Genomic DNA, 13,773 nt, shown 5'->3' on the forward strand with positions numbered 1-13,773 from the left:
CCGCGCAGGTTCGAATCCTGCCGACTACGGGTTGCCTTTAGTTGCCACTCCCTCCCCGAGGATAACTTTGGCTGATCTGAAAATGTAATGGACTTGGAATTTACAAAAAATGCAGCTTGCATGCTTGTCATGGTCTCCCACTGCCAAACAATCCAAGAAAAGTAGAAAAAGTAGAGATATCCAGAAAGTCGCCAAGGAAGTTTCAAATAAAGGAAATTAAATTCTTACTAAGTATGTAATACGATTTTGTCTTGTTACTTACAGGTTTGATATGGGAGCCAGTTGATTAAAGCCTTGGCATATGGCATTTATAAAACCAGTTTTGATAACCATGCCCTGAAATATAACTTAATAAAGGTTCTATGATACAGGAACATCAGCAGTTTGAAGGATGCATTCCATGGTGTATTGGTTGAAATCTCGGTGGAACCTAATTGGTGGCTTGCTTCTTATTAATCTCTTCTCATGGGACCCAAATGATGTTGCATAACCAGCTTGGTGACCCAAAAACTGCATTGGAACAAGAGAATCATTCACCTATATACTTTTTTCAAGTGTAAATAGAGATTTGACACTATCATGACTGCACCAACTAAAGCAGAAAAAGGTCTCACTTATGAGCAAATTAAGTATTACTAATGTGACCAAAAGTACTCCATGTGTCTGTCTCTGTGGCGCAATTGGTTAGCGCGTTCGGCTGTTAACCGAAAGGTTGGTGGTTCAAGCCCACCCAGGGACGGCTCTTTATGTAAGTCAAGATTGCAATAGCAAATTAGTTTCTTCTGGTGTGTACAAATGTGTTAGATTCAATGGGGTTGATTCACTAAAGGTCGATAAAACGAGTGCTATTTATAGCATGTGTTAAAAATGTTATTGCTTCTTATTTTTTGCGACTTAACGCTCGATTCACTAAAAGGACAGGTGTCATAATTAAGACGCAATGTTCTTTGCGTTATTTAACTCGCGATGAGCGTTTTTCCTGCATTAATTCCCTGCTGTGTGCGTTATTTCCCGCTGCCCATGATATATTTCGCCGTTTGCTATATTAGTGCACGATTTTATGTACGTATCCATTACTTTCGGAAAACTACTGTTCTGAAAATGACCATTTCCCTGCAGACTGGAGGCTGCATCACTCTAGGGCAGGGGTGGGCAAACTACGGCCCGCGGGCCACGTCCGGCCCGTTGGCCTTTTTAATCCGGCCCGCCGACTCCAGGTCCCTTTAAATAATTTCTGGGCCCTGATTGGTTGCGCTTCGTGCGTGCTCGCGATGTCAATACGCAGGGAGCACAACCATAAAAAAGGATGCAGCGGGGAGCCGGGGAACAGATGCAGCGGAACGATGGAGGGAGCTGCAGGTCGGAGAGATGGAGGATGCTGGTGGAGGGGGAGCTGGTGGGAGGACGTTGGCCCGGCCCGCCTGTGAGTAAATGTGGCCCCCGAGCCAAAAACTTTGCCCACCCCTGCTCTAGGGCCAACACAGACTTGAATAAATCCCACTGCAAACTTCATGTTGTGTTGCCAAAAGCTCACAAACCGCAATTTTCTTTAAGTACCGCCTGCCCCAAGTAGGTGTTAATATTCGCACAGACGAATGGGATAGCGCGTTTAATGCTTCATATGTGTTTGTGAATCATGGGTTAGTATTATTTCTATGCAAGAATTAACGCAATGCGAGGTACATAACGCATGCATTAGCATGTTTTTTTGCGTCTTAACTCATGCAAAATGACTTTGATGAATCGGGACTTAATTGTTGCATGCTTTTTTACGCAAAAAAGCATGCGATAAGCGTTATCGACTTTTAGTGAATCGGCCCCAATGTCTTTTAACTGCATTAATCCATTCCTTGCATGCAAATCTCGTACTGCCCTATAAGCCTTGCTCCATTCACCAAAAGTTATGGTGTCATAAAGCTTCAGTTGGCAGCCTACAAATGCATGATAGCACAGTAGTCGTGGCCGAGTGGTTAAGGCGATGGACTAGAAATCCATTGGGGTCTCCCCGCGCAGGTTCGAATCCTGCCGACTACGAGTTGTTTTTAATTGCCACTCCCACCCCGAGGATAACTTTGGCTGATCTGAAAAAGTGAATGGACTTGGAATTTACAAAAAATGCAGCTTGCATGCTTGTCATGATCTCCCGCTGCCAAACAATCCAAGAAAAGTAGAAAAAGTAGCGCTATCGAGAAAGTCGCCAAGGAAATTTTAAATAGACGAAATTAAATTCTTGCTAAGTATGTAATACGGTTTTGTCTTGTTACTTACAGGTTTGATATGGAAGTCAGTTGATTAAAGCCTTGGCATATGGCATTTATAAAACCAGTTTTGATAATCATGCCCTGAAATATAACTTAATAAAGGGTCTATGATGCAGAAACATATTAAGTTTTAAGTGTGGGTTCCATGGTGTAACGGTTAGCACTCTGGACTTTGAATCCAGCGATCCGAGTTCAAATCTCGGTGGAACCTTTTTGGTGGCTTGTTTCTTATTAATCTCTTCTCATGGGACCCAAATGATGTTGCATAACCAGCTTGGTGACCCAAAAACTGCTTTAGAACAAGACAATCACTAACCTACATACTTTTTTTCCAAGTGTAAATAGAGATTTCAGGGATCATGAGACCCAACTAAAGCAGCAAAAGGTCACACTTATGGGTTTTTACCTGTACATTAAGAGTCCTTTCTGTGACCACAGGCTACAGGTAAGGAAGGCTCTATGGTGTTAAGGTGGCCATACATGTAAAGATCTGCTGCCTGGCGAGGTCGCCAAGCAATCGGATCTTCTCCCAATATACCCACCTACGGGTGGGTGATATCGGGGGAATTTAGGCCCTGGGGCTAAACGATCGAATTATAACAACTGGAATAGGCGCAGTTGGTTCGGGGACCACATCAACGAGCCCCTGTTTGGCCACCTTAACTAGCTAGTGCTTTTGGCAACAGCTTGGTGGTAGTGATGAGCAAATCTGTCCCATTTCACTTTGCCCAAAAACTTGTGAATCTTTGAATAGATTTGTGAAATGGCAAAAAATTCACAAAACAGCAAAAATATTACGTGCCAAAAAAAAAAAAAATTCACACGTGTCATTATTTTGGATCAAAAAAAAGAATGCACATGCTTTCATGTTTTATGCACTGGACAATTATTCGGGATGCAGGTGACCATCTTTGGATGTGGGCAACAATTATCTGTCATGTGGTGAATAGTGATGGGCGAAATGTTTCGCCAGTTATGGATTTGCGGGGAATTTCTGCGTTTCGCCATTGGCGAATTGTTCCGCGAAACGGATGAAAAAATTTGCAGCGGAAAAATTTGCCGCGCGACAAAATAATAGCCGCGGACGACAAAATAATAGCCGCGGACGACAAAATAATAGCCGTGGGCGACGAAATAATAGCCGTGGGCGACAAAATAATAGCCGTGGGCGATGAAAGAATAGCCGCGGGTGACAAAAGAATAGCCACGCGACAAAAGAATAGCCGCGGATGACAATTTTTTTTGACGCGCAACATTTACACCGTTTTGTGAATTTTCCACCATTTCGCAAATCTTTTGAAAGATTCGCAAATTTTTAGGCGAAGCAAAATGCGACAGATTCGCTCATCACTAGTGGTGAATTTTTCCATGGCAAATTTTGACACCCATTTTGCAAACAAAACCACTAGTGGCAAACCACAGAAATTAAAAGCCAATCCATTCCTGCCAACTTATTCCACCCATCACTAGTTGGTGGTTCAAGCCCACCCAGGCATGTTTGCTTATACAAGGCAAGATCGCTACAACAAATACATTTTTCCTGGTGTGTACAAATGTGGTTACATATGAGGTTAAGTATCTTTTGACTTCAGTGGAAACTGATATCTCTCTATGTGTCCCTTTTTTTCTTTTATGACTCTAATTAATTTGCAAGTCAAAGTCTTCTGGTGTATACATATGGAGAATGTGTTCGGTGCACTACTACAAATTATACCTAACCTACTGCCAGATAAGCCTTCGACTCATGGTCAAAATTTAGGGTATTTTGAAGCTTTTGTCAGCAGCCAAAAACATACCCTAAGCACAGTAGTTGTGGCCGAGTGGTTAAGGCGATGGACTTGAAATCCATTGTGGTTTCCCCGCGCAGGTTCAAATCCTGCCGTCTACGGGTTGCCTTTAGTTTCTGCCTGACAAAACCTGTGGGCCTTTTCTGGACCACCAAGCAAAAGACACCACAGACATCTTTGCCGCGGCTTCAAGGCAGCTAGCAAGAACACAACCCCTAAAAAGAGAACGGGCCTCTCGTCAGTAACCGACCCCTTTCAAAATGGAAAGAGAGCGATCCCTGTCTAAAAGAAGGACGCGCCACATTTCTGCTTACTGTTGTGGAAAATTGCATGACTTACCAAAAAGTCACGGCGTCCAGGCCAGCAACATCCTAACGTTTAATGCGGTACTGCTTCTGGTTACTTTCTGCAAACTCATGCCCACTAACGACCCTTTTCCCTCATTCCAAGCTGAGTCAGTTGATTAGAAGCTGGAGCTGCCTACCTGCGGATCTGCGAATCGCATCCAATACTGCCCTATGAGCCTTGGGCCGAAAGTTAGGGTATCGTGCAGCTTCGGTCGGCAGCCCGCAGCCAGCCCCAGCGCAGTAGTCGTGGCCGAGTGGTTAAGGCGATGGACTAGAAATCCATTGGGGTCTCCCCGCGCAGGTTCGAATCCTGCCGACTACGGGTTGCCTTTAGTTGCCACTCCCTCCCCGAGGATAACTTTGGCTGATCTGAAAAGGTAATGGACTTGGAATTTCAAGAACTCCACGCAAAATGCAGCTTGCATGCTTGTCATGGCCTCCCACTGCAAACCAACCCAAGAAAAGTAGCGCTATCCAGAAAGAAACCATCTGGAGGCATTCCGTAGGGACAGAAAGGTCATTCTGCTCAAAACTAGGAAACAGGAAATCTATGCGTAACAAAGCGCTGTTTGGAAACTCACACACACGAGGGCCTCTTAAAGCACCAAATGGAGCACAGCTTCGTAGAAGAAGACTATACCCGAAGGCCAGGTTTCTTCTGAGTACACGTGTATTGATCTACACAAGTGCACGACTAAGGCCTCATCAACACTAGAGTATGCAGGTCTGTATGTGTGTGTATCAATGTATCTATAGGTATGCACTGGGGCTGATTTGGAAGGGTTAACCGTGATGGACTTTTGTCTTTTTTCAACCCAACTTAAGTGCGTAACTAAGGACTTTTTCACCAAATCGCATAGGAGTCAGTTGGACAGAACGGGGATCTGCCTATCTCGCGTGAGAATGACATGTCAACAGCGCTCTATGTGGGGCTCAAGCTGAGGTATGCCGCATCCCTGGTTGGGACCCCACGCCATCCCTCCAGCGCAGTAGTCGTGGCCGAGTGGTTAAGGCGATGGACTAGAAATCCATTGGGGTCTCCCCGCGCAGGTTCGAATCCTGCCGACTACGGGTTTCTTTTAGTTGCAGTTCTTCTTGAAAAGAATTGTGGCTGATCTGAAAAGGTAAGGTTTCTCTGACAAAAGCTTAATCTGCCTATGTCTCAAGCTACAGTATGTGGTATAACAGACAATGCCCGTAGGCAGATAGGGGAGGCTAAGCCTCCCCAAACCTGCCTGACACTTTTATTAAAGGAAATAAACACAAAACACCCTACTCCCTGATCCTTACTGACTGTATTCGCAAACCCTGTGGTGGAGGCAGTGAGGGGCAGCGTATGTCTTGTTACATACTTCCATTGTGCACAGGCATCTTCTTTCATTCCTAACAGATTAGATGCTGCTGCATGACTGTACTGGGACTTAAACCAAGAGAGACGCTACAGAGAGCTGAATTCCTGTCTATTGTTGACACTAGAGGTAATTAGCTTTCACTTCCCCCCAAACTGTTCATTCATAAAGAATGGCAGTTAGAGACCTAAAGCAAACAAATACTTCAGTTATCTTGATTATTAACATATTTTTGTTTTGTCCCCCCCCCCCATTAACAATACATTTAGACTAGTGATGAGCGAATCTGTTCTGTGAACAATTTGCAAAATGGCGAAAATGTTGTGTGGCAAAAAAAATTGTCGCCTGCGGCTATTTTTTTGTCGCGCGGCTATTGTTTTGTCACCCGCGGCTATTATTTCGTCGCCTGTGGTTATTATTTTGTCGCGCGGCTATTATTGTGTTGTCCGCGGCTATTATTTCACCGCCTGCGGTTATTATTTTGTCGCACAGCTATTGTTTTGTCGCCCGCGGCTATTATTTCGTCGCCCGTGGCTATTATTTCGTCGCGCGGCTATTATTGTGTCGTCCGCGGCTTTTATTTCGTTGCACGCCTATTCTTTTGACACCCGTGACTATTCTTTTTTGACGCCGGCGACAATTTTTGGGCGTGCAGCAAATTTTTTCATCCGTTTCGCGAAACAATCCGCCAATGGTGAAACACGAAAACTTGCCGCGAATCCATGCCTGGCGAAACATTTCGCCCATCACTAATTTAGACAACTCTTACGGTCCCTATGTGGTATTGGGAATTCAGACTATACCCCAGGTCTGTATATGTGTGTGTGTTTAACTGTATATATACACTGAGGTTCACTTGGAAGAGTTAAAGCTGATGGACTTTTGTCTTTTTTCAACCCAACTTAAGTGCGTAACTAAGGACTTTTTTACCAAATCGCATAGGAGTCAGTTGGACAGAACGGGGATCTGCCTATCTCGCGTGAGAATGACATGTCAACAGCGCTCTATGTGGGCTCAAGCTGAGGTATGCCGCATCCCTGGTTGGGACCCCACGCCACCCCTCCAGCGCAGTAGTCGTGGCCGAGTGGTTAAGGCGATGGACTTGAAATCCATTGGGGTTTCCCCGCGCAGGTTCGAATCCTGCCGACTACGGATTACCTTTTGCATGACAAAAACTGCTGCCAAACCATTAAACTAGACATCTATTGGACTTTTCTAGACCACCAAACTAAAGATACTTTGTTGTGGCTTAAATGACACTAACAACAAAACTAGTAGATGCAATTCTACCCAGAAATTTAAAAAATGACAATTTTTTTTTCAAAAAGCAACTATATTGAACATCTCAGCCATGTTTGTTTGTTGTTAGAACTAATTTAGTGAGTAAACATAGATTGGAGGTTTTTTTGGGTCATGTATTCCTTTACAGGTGTTTTTATTACAAAGGAGAACAAATACTGTCATCTAAAGGTGGCCATACACGAGCAGATCCGCTCGCTTGGCGATGTCACCAAGCGAGCGGATCTTCCCCCGATATCCCCACCTACGGGTGGGCGATATCGGGGACCATTTAGGTAAAAAAAATAATAATCCGATCGTTTGGCCCTGGGGCCAGACGATCGGATTATGAGGGCAGCTATGGGGCAGTCGGATCGGGGACCGCATCAACGAGCCGATGCGGTCCCCGATCCGACCAGATTTTCTAACCTGGCCGATCGAGATCTGGCCAATTTCAGGCCAGATATCGGTCGGCCAGGCCGATCTGCTCTCCCCATACACGGGCCGATTAGCTGCCGAATCAGTCCAAGGGACCGATATCGGCAGCTATAGTCGGCCCGTGTATGGCCACCTTAAGTTGCTACGTTTGTTGAGATTTGTTGTGTATGTAAATCAATATGTAATAAATATCGGGCCTGGACTGGGACTTTAAATAGGCCCTGGCATTTCAAGTACCCAGAGACCCAAACAGCCCCCCCAGCCCAATAAATAGTGACTGTCTATGGCATCTTACAGCCCCCCTGGCATTCCCAGTACCCAGAGGCACAAACAGCCCCCCAGCAGCCCAATAAATAGTGACTGTCTGTGGCACCTTACAGCCCCCCCTGGCATTCCCAGTACCCAGAGGCCCAAACAGCCCCCCAGCCCAATAAATAGTGACTGTCTATGGCACCTTACAGCAGCCCCTCTGGCATTTGCCAGAACCCACAGATTGCCAGTCTGGACCAGCTGAGTATCTATACAAAAATTCCAACATAAGTAAATATATATGATCAGTTGTGTCGTCATACACAACTGTCAGCTATAGCCCACAGGACTTATGCAATGTTCATGTAGCATCTGGGATAAAAATATCACTTTGTTTACATATGGTTAATAATAAGCAGCCATATCTTTGTAATGGAACAAGTCATTAACTAATTCAACTAGTCATTGATTGTCATGAAGAACATAATTGTCAGGGCTAACGCATTACTGGAAAGGAAAAGGAGCACCCCGGAGCCACCCCAAGGCAGTTCCTGCAATGTTGCCACCCCTTGCACCCCATTGCTTACCCCTTTACTGCACTGGAGGAGGTCCGGGGGGGGGGGGGGTACATGCCTAGTGCAGAGAGTGTGCTTGCACTCTCTGCACTAGAAGAGCCAAAATTCAGATTAAAGATAAGACATTCAGCTCTTAAAGTTACCAGGAGCAGCTTTTTCCCATCCCTGATGACTCTGGGGGCACTGCCCCTGAGGTGAGTTTCTTAACTTGCCTCATGGTGGCAGCACCCCTGGCAAGGAGCCCCAATTCTGAGCATTATAGAGCCACTGACTTTGTATGGAAGGAACTTGATAGGATTTCCCTTTAGGGGGTTGATTGGATATATATCCATATATATGTTTTCCTAGATTTATTTTGAACTTGTTTTACACACAGCACTGTGGAATATGTTGAAGTTTTCTAAATACTTGTTGATTATAGATTGCTCTCAAATTCCAGTTGAATGATAATGGTAACTCCATGAAAACAAAAGGTAACTCGTTTTTATTTTCTATGATCTACTCTCACATGATAATATATAAATGGTAATGCATCCTGACAGTGACTGTACTTTTCAGTGTCTATTTTTCTGGCATGGTAGTCTCTGTGGCGCAATCGGTTAGCGCGTTCGGCTGTTAACCGAAAGTTTGGTGGTTCAAGCCCACCCGGGGACGGCTCTTTTCCATTTTGTTATAGAATATAATAGTGGACATCCTTTACATTTTTAGTATGTTTCCCCAATCTTTCTTACTTGTGAGCCACAGTCAAATGTAAAAAGACTTGGGGAGCAACACAAGCACCATAAAAGTTCATGGAGGTGCCAAATAAGGGCTAAAGGATTGGCTATTAGGCAGCCTCTATGCACACTATCAGCTAACAGGGACTTTATTTGGTAGTAATTCTTGTTTTTATTCAACCAAAACTTGCCCCCAAGTCAGGAATTCAAAAATAACTACCTGGTTTGGGGGCACTGAGAGCAACATCCAAGGGGCTAGTGAGCAACATGTTGCCCCTGAGCCTCTTTCTAGCTTTAAAATTGAGCTCACTGACCCCAGTAGACAAATGATGAGTAGACAAATGACAAAATGATTGGTCTTTTATATATTGTGTCTATTCAATCTCTTTCCTATTCATCCTCCAATCTCTCATTCAAAACACTGCCTGGCTGCTAGAGTAAAGGCCCCCATACACGGGCCGATAGAAGCTGCCGATATTGGTCCCTTGGACCGACTCGGCAGCTTATCTGCCCGTGTAGGGGCAGAAACGAGTGGGCTGGCCGACCGATATCTGGCCTGAAATTGGCCAGATATCGAAAGGCCTGGTTAAAAGATTCAGTCGGATCGGGGGCCGCATCGGCTCGTTGATGCGGTCCCCGAACCGACTGCCCCATTGCCGCCTACATAATCCGGTCGTTTGGCCCCAGGGCAAAACAATCAGATTATTTTTTCTTGTAACTTCAAGCTCCCCGATATCGCCCACCGGCAGGTGGGGATATCGGGGGAATATCCGCTCACTTGGCGATCTCGCCAAGTGAGCGGATCTTACCGTGTATGGTTGCATGATAGCAACCTAAAATTCCAAAGTGAAGAGGTGATGAGCAAAAAGCTTAATAATTCAAAAACTACGAGGGTTTCTACAGTAACTGCATTCTCAAAAAGATTTAAAGAGGTATATCTTGTCTGTTTTGGAAATTAGAGCCTGAAGGACTGCTGCCTGCCAATTTGTTGAGCGACATACCAACAGAACAGGGCTTCCTCCACAAGAACAAAAAAAAATACTTGCCTACTTGAATCTGCCTACCTTGTATGTGAATCATATCCAATACTGCCCTATGAGCCTTAAACTGAGGGCCAAAATTAGGGTATCGTGCAGCTTCGGTCGGCAGCCCGCGTCCAGCCCCAGCGCAGTAGTCGTGGCCGAGTGGTTAAGGCGATGGACTAGAAATCCATTGGGGTCTCCCCGCGCAGGTTCGAATCCTGCCGACTACGGGTTGCCTTTAGTTGCCACTCCCTCCCTGAGGATAACTTTGGCTTATTTGAAAAGGTAATGGACCAAAAAAAAAGTAGAGATATCCAGAAAGTAGCCATCTCGAGGCGTTCAATAGGGGAAGAATAACTTTTTCACAATTGGATATATATCCATATATATGTTTTCCTTGATTCATTTTGAACTTATTTTACACACAGCATTGTGGAATATGTTGAAGTTTTATAAATACTTGTTGATTATAGATTGCTCCCAAATTCCAGTTGAATGATAGTATGGTAACTCCAAGAAAACAAAAGGTAACTCGTTTTTACTTTCTATAATCTACTCTCACATGATAATGTATAAATGGTAATGCATCCTGACAGTGACTGTACTTTTCGGTGTCTTTTTTTCCAACATGGTAGTCTCTGTGGCGCAATCGGTTAGCGCGTTCGGCTGTTAACCGAAAGGTTGGTGGTTCAAGCCCACCCAGGGACGGCTCTCTTGCTTTTTGTTATTGAATATAATTGTGGACATCCTTTAGATTTTTAGTATGTTTTAGAACAGGGGTCCCCAATCTTTCTTACTCGTGAGCCACAGTCAAATGTAAAAAGACTTGGGGAGCAACACAAGCACCATAAAAGTTCATGGAGGTGCCAAATAAGGGCTGTGATTGGCTATTAGGCAGCCTCTATGCACCCTATCAGCTGACAGGGGCTTTATTGGTAGTAAATCTTGTTTTTATTAAACCAAAACTTGCCTCCAAGTCAGGAATTCAAAAATAACTCCCTGGTTTGGGGGCACTGGGAGCAACATCCAAGGGGTTGGGGAGCAACATGTTGCCTCTGAGCCACTGGTTGGGAATCACTGCTTTAGCATATGCTAAATATAGCAACTTTCCAGCTTGTTAGCTTCCCAGCATTTTCTATTTATTTTAGATTTTTAATTATTTGCCTTCCTCTTCAGCCTCTTTCTAGCTTTAAAATTGAGCTCACTGACCCCAGTAGACAAATAATGAGTAGACAAATGACAAAATGATTGGTCTGTCAAATATTGTGTCTATTCAATCACTTTCCTATTCATCCTCCAATCTCTCATTCAAACCACTGCCTGGCTGCTAGAGTAAAGGTGGCCATACACTTTAAGATCTTGCCAAGCGAGTGGATCTGCTCTCGATATCCCTACCTACGTGTGGGCGATATTGGGCGAATGTAGGTAATTTGGTTGTTTGACCCTGAGGCCAAACGATTGAATTACAGTGGCACTAATGGGCACAGTCGGTTCTGGGACCACATCAACGTGCCGATGCGGTCCCCGATCCGACTAAATTTTTTAACCTACCTGATTGATATCTGCCCGATTTCAGCCAGATATCCGTCGGGCATGCCCCTCATTGCTGCCCCCTACACGGCCCGATAAGCTGCTGAATTGGTCTAAGGGAACGATATCGGCAGCTACAATTGGCCCGTATAAGTTTCCTGATAGCAACCCAATTACTGAAATTCCAAAGTGAAGAGATGATGAACAAAAAGCTTAATAATTCGAAAACCACGAGTGTTTCTACAGTAACTGCATAAAAAATATTTGAAGTAGGGTGTCTTGTCTGTTTTTGAAATAAGAGCCTGAAGAACTGCTGTCTGCCAATTTGTTGAGCGACATACCAACAGAACAGGGTTTCCTCCACAAGAACAAAGGAAAATACTTGCCTGCTTGGATCTGCCTACCTTGCATGTGAATCATATCCAATACTGCCCTATGAGCCTTAAACTGAGGGCCAAAAGTTAGGGTATTGTGCAGCTTTGGTCAGCAGCCTGGAACTCATTCAGCACAGTAGTCGTGGCCGAGTGGTTAAGGCGATGGACTAGAAATCCATTGGGGTCTCCCCGCGCAGGTTCGAATCCTGCCGACTACGGGTTGCCTTTAGTTGCCACTCCCTCCCTGAGAATAACGTTGGCTGATCTGAAAAGGTAATGGACAAGCAAAAAAAAAAGTAGAGATATCCAGAATGTAGCCATCTCAAGGCATTCTGCCCATCTCGCTTGTGAATGACATCTAAATAGTTTTAATGATGGGCTCAAACTCAGCTATGCTGCATCCCTGGTTGGGAAACAATAGCAAACTGGATTTTTTAGCAAGTAAGAAAATACAGAGTTACTAAAAATAGCTCTTAACACAAAGTTGATCCAGTCTCAACCATATAAATCACCGGTGGGATGGCATACGCATCAATACAATTTCCCAAAGTCGCCCGAAGTTTCCTTGAAAGGCAACTTTGGGAAATTGTAGCAAAGCGTATGTCATCCCACCGGCGATTTACATTGTTGCCAGTGGGATTGCATTGCGGGGAGATTAGTCGCCCGCGGTAACGAAGATTTGTGGTGGGGCGACTAATATCCCCGTGTGCCAGTAGCTGTGGCAAAGTGCTATAAGGTGATGGACTTGGGGTCTCCTTGCTCAGGTTTGAATCCTGCTGATAATGGGCTCCTGGTAAGTGTTACCTTTTGTAAGGCCAAATCTGGTAATCTAGACATCTTTTGGGGTTTTCTAGACCACCAAGCAAAACAGACAAAGGCCATGGCTTAAATAGCACTAACAACAAAGTATCCCCAAAAAGGAACAGACCTTTTATCATTTACTGACTGGCCCAGGCTGGCAATCTGTGGGTTCTGGCAAAAGCCAGAGGGGCTGCTGTAAGATAGTCAGACACTATTTATTGGGCCTTTGGGGGGCTATTTAGATCTCTGTGTATTTGAAATTCCAGGGCCTATTTTGAGTTTCAGTCCAGAACTGTTATACTTTCAAAAAGGAATTTCTGTCTGCACCAAATTTCTGCTCAACAAATACTTATTGTGGAAATGTTGTGCAAATTGCATGACTTACCAAAAATTCACATGGCCATGCTAGCAACATAATAATATTTAATGTGGCACTACCTCAATAAGTTTCTGACTGCACAGCGAGTTTGGGAGCTGCTAGCGAGTTTTGCATGTAATCTAAAGTGTTGCATGTAGATTAAGTGTATAGTAGGCGTTAAAAACAAAAAAGGCGTTTGAAACTTAAAAGGCACTATACAAGGGATTGCACTCGGGAGACTGTAAGTACCCAGTTGCAATATGAGTTGCAGTATGATTGCTGGTGTTACTCAGTGTGCATCTTGCCGCATGTATGTGGTCCTGGAGCAGCAGTTCCATGCAGCATTTACTTGTGAGAGATGCAGGTGGGTTTTCCTCTTGGAATCTGAGGTGCAGAATCTAAGAGGGGAACTGGCAGCACTGAGGGCAGCTGCAAACATGGGGGAGAACAGGAGGCTCACTGAGCAACCACTGGCAGGGGCCGGTGTAGTGGGGGGGGGAGAAGGGACAGTGGAGGTTAATGAGGGAGACAAATTTGTAACAGTTAAGAGGGGAAGTAGGGGACACAAGGGTAGGGGGGCTGGTTCACAGCTTGTACAATCCAACAGATTTGCCGCTTTAGGTGAAGATGCTGGGGAAGACAGCTCTGAGCTAGCATGTATGGAGCGGGCTGACTCTCAGAGCACCCT

General features: G+C 44.8%; 12 non-coding genes across 12 annotated transcripts in view; all 12 read left to right on the forward strand.

Moving 5' to 3' along the window:
• trnas-aga overlaps positions 1 to 29 on the forward strand; it is an 82-nt gene extending 53 nt beyond the window's left edge. The window contains exon 1 of the tRNA in view: positions 1 to 29. This exon is cut by the window's left edge and continues 53 nt beyond it. This is a non-coding gene — a tRNA (tRNA-Ser).
• Positions 30 to 665: 636 nt separating this feature from the next.
• Positions 666 to 739, forward strand: trnan-guu. Its single transcript has one exon. It is a non-coding gene; the product is annotated as a tRNA-Asn (tRNA).
• Positions 740 to 1,952: 1,213 nt separating this feature from the next.
• trnas-aga lies at positions 1,953 to 2,034 on the forward strand. The gene has a single exon. It is a non-coding gene; the product is annotated as a tRNA-Ser (tRNA).
• A 366-nt stretch (positions 2,035 to 2,400) lies between these two features.
• On the forward strand, positions 2,401 to 2,472 carry trnaq-uug. The gene has a single exon. It is a non-coding gene; the product is annotated as a tRNA-Gln (tRNA).
• Positions 2,473 to 4,067: 1,595 nt separating this feature from the next.
• On the forward strand, positions 4,068 to 4,149 carry trnas-uga. Its single transcript has one exon. It is a non-coding gene; the product is annotated as a tRNA-Ser (tRNA).
• Positions 4,150 to 4,635: 486 nt separating this feature from the next.
• On the forward strand, positions 4,636 to 4,717 carry trnas-aga. The gene has a single exon. It is a non-coding gene; the product is annotated as a tRNA-Ser (tRNA).
• Positions 4,718 to 5,384: 667 nt separating this feature from the next.
• On the forward strand, positions 5,385 to 5,466 carry trnas-uga. The gene has a single exon. It is a non-coding gene; the product is annotated as a tRNA-Ser (tRNA).
• A 1,348-nt stretch (positions 5,467 to 6,814) lies between these two features.
• trnas-uga lies at positions 6,815 to 6,896 on the forward strand. The gene has a single exon. It is a non-coding gene; the product is annotated as a tRNA-Ser (tRNA).
• Positions 6,897 to 8,864: 1,968 nt separating this feature from the next.
• On the forward strand, positions 8,865 to 8,938 carry trnan-guu. The gene has a single exon. It is a non-coding gene; the product is annotated as a tRNA-Asn (tRNA).
• Positions 8,939 to 10,170: 1,232 nt separating this feature from the next.
• Positions 10,171 to 10,252, forward strand: trnas-aga. The gene has a single exon. It is a non-coding gene; the product is annotated as a tRNA-Ser (tRNA).
• Positions 10,253 to 10,656: 404 nt separating this feature from the next.
• On the forward strand, positions 10,657 to 10,730 carry trnan-guu. The gene has a single exon. It is a non-coding gene; the product is annotated as a tRNA-Asn (tRNA).
• A 1,332-nt stretch (positions 10,731 to 12,062) lies between these two features.
• trnas-aga lies at positions 12,063 to 12,144 on the forward strand. The gene has a single exon. It is a non-coding gene; the product is annotated as a tRNA-Ser (tRNA).
• Positions 12,145 to 13,773: the final 1,629 nt, after the last annotated feature.

Source organism: Xenopus tropicalis, chromosome 10 (assembly GCF_000004195.4).
Source record: "Xenopus tropicalis strain Nigerian chromosome 10, UCB_Xtro_10.0, whole genome shotgun sequence".
In the NCBI taxonomy this organism is placed as follows: Eukaryota; Metazoa; Chordata; class Amphibia; order Anura; family Pipidae; genus Xenopus; species Xenopus tropicalis.